We start from the raw sequence: 2,586 nt of genomic DNA on the forward strand, positions 1-2,586 counted from the left end.
AATAATAATTTTAATAAATCGTATATTGGATTTCTCGCGCATGCGCGTGGAATTTATATCACATATTCATATATATATTGAATTTTAGAAAATATATTTATTAAATATAAAATATTTATTTCAGGTAACAATATATTTTCTAATATAAGATAATCAGAAATATCAGAACAATGGAATTATAAAAAATTAGTCACTCGCATTATATTTTCTAAAATTCTAGAATAATAATCTTAGAAAAAGATATTTAATTTTGAAAACAAGCAATATAAATATTTTTCTTCTAATATAATATTTTATATTTAATAATATAATATTTTATATAATATTTATATAATATATAATATAATATAATTTTATATTTATGATCACACTTATATTTTGTATTTCTTAGATATTTTATGTATCTGTTTTGCTTGGAATCCAACTAAGATAATCGAGTTGAGTTGCAGCTTGATACTCTCCTTCACTAAATTGTGCGATGCTCATTGACAAATAAATCCTGACTGCTGTACACCTTCACCAGGATAGAGATTATGTCAGACACCTTGCTGCATTGTTTTAGCTGAAAATACAAATTCTATATTTAATACTGACGCTATACAATACTGAAGCCAGCCAGTACAACACACAGCTGCTTTTATAACGCGACTAATGAAATTTCGCGGTTTACTGGGATTAACGTTGACAGAATCCGGCATTCACCTTTTCCAATCCTCAGTCTCGCTGATCGTCCAACTGTTGTTTAATTGCACGTCCTTTACCAATTCGTCGGCCAATTTGCTCGGCGAATCTTCGAGCAGACAGTTAACAACAAAACGTACGATGTCCTCTCTGCTTTCCAAATAACTCCTGAAGAAATAAACGTATTCGACAAATCAATATAGATAACAAACGGACACATAAGAATCTATATGCGATAAGCTGTAGAGATCTCACTTGATAGGTTCCATTGACAGCTTGACAGCTTCCAGAAGAACTCCCGTTAGATCGAGATACTTGACAATTTTTATTTTATCTTTTTATAGCGGCGATCTATATTCGGGGTGTTCACTCCGATATGTAAGAGTCTCGTTTTAATTGCTTTCTGAAAATTCTTAAGATCCTTCCATTGAGCCGTTTCTTCCAGGCAAATTCAGATCATTCACCGCAGGTTGTGACTCGAGATATTCTGGGAAAAAGTATAGCATGCAAATACATGTTTTTATGAATAAAATTTATATGTTGAATAGATGATCGATCCATATCTTGGTGTATGTTTCATACAGGAAATAGAAATAATTTCTGTTTAAATTTATTTATGGCACTATGGATTTCATCAGTTAGTGCAACCGTTTTCGAAAAACCACCAAAACAGATTCTTACCCGCTAAATTATGACAACAGTTTCGAGCCACTGTAAAAATAAAACATTACATCATAGATATTACTATAATTATTATAATTATTATTATAAATTATATGAGATTAATAAAAAGAGAGAGATAAAAACGTTCACATACGTTTTCTAATGAAATCTATTATGACTTGTCAAATGTTGTCGCATGTTTTTTTAATTAGATGATTCTTGATACGAATATAAATTAATGATATGTGAGTGCAATTTCCTACGAGTCTCTCCAATAATTTCAGATCAACTAGTTTTCTATTAATTGACATATCTGATTTAATATGACATATATTTCTGTATATATCTCATAAGTATTAGATCACAAAGTGATTATATTAAGATAAATATTTACCTTGAGAAGAGTTGTCTGAATTGCAGAATACATTAAAGGCAACTTTATAGATCTGGTCTATAGTACAATCGTGACACAATAGTAATTGGTTCAATAATGTAGCTCTGACAATGAGCTTGAATTGTGTCTCCATATCATTTTTGGTGCTTTATCCGTATCCGTAGCCGCATCCTTGTTCTTCTTATATATTCCAACATTTTTAGAACAAGTAGAAACTCCGTAAACATAATGTACAGATCATCCACAGCATGCTTGAACAATTCCCTGTTGGCTGTACTCTGTATTCTCGAATTTTTCCCAGAACGCTGATGCCACATGCCAATAAATGTATTGTTCTATAATTCCATATGATGAATAATAATGTTTTCGACGAATTATGACAGCTTTAAAACTCTCTCATCTTCGGCAAGATTCGCAAACTCTTCCTCAGTGCCTTCTTCTTCAGTCTGCGAAAGAGAAAATAATAAATTTTCAAAATAAAAAAATAGTCATCAAGTATTTAATCAAAACAATTGTGTCTAAATGCAGTTAAAAGAAAAGCGAAAATTGTTAATATATAATATTAATTACATGCAGCAGCTTCCTGGAAAAGCGCGTTCTATGCGGACAAAATTAATAAATTGCAATTAAAAATCCCAAACAGAAGAAAGAAATGTTTTTGTTAATGCATAAAAGTAAAATTATATACTGATAAATATAAATATGCACATTTTATTTTTAATTTACGAATTTATCACATAAAATTGTGCATTACTGTAAAGTTCCACTGATCTCTTTGTAAAACATATTCTTCTAACTCAGAAATGAATTTTCAAGCACATTAAAAGATACATTACTGCGTTTGCACT

The 2,586-nt window shown here is 30.1% G+C and overlaps 1 long non-coding RNA gene and 1 pseudogene across 1 annotated transcript; both read right to left on the minus strand.

Annotated features, from left to right (window-relative positions):
* Nucleotides 1-342: 342 nt before the first annotated feature.
* On the minus strand, nucleotides 343-1,071 carry LOC145940623 (uncharacterized). Its single transcript, XR_014426050.1, has 3 exons — nucleotides 937-1,071; nucleotides 703-849; nucleotides 343-562 (listed from the first exon to the last, which is right to left on the minus strand). It is a non-coding gene; the product is annotated as an uncharacterized LOC145940623 (long non-coding RNA).
* LOC145940624 (uncharacterized) lies at nucleotides 1,071-2,343 on the minus strand (annotated as a pseudogene).
* Nucleotides 2,344-2,586: the final 243 nt, after the last annotated feature.

This window comes from Prenolepis imparis, unplaced genomic scaffold (genome assembly GCF_030444845.1).
Source record: "Prenolepis imparis isolate NDT839.2.m4 unplaced genomic scaffold, iyPreImpa1.0 SCAF_9, whole genome shotgun sequence".
Lineage (NCBI taxonomy): Eukaryota > Metazoa > Arthropoda > Insecta > Hymenoptera > Formicidae > Prenolepis > Prenolepis imparis.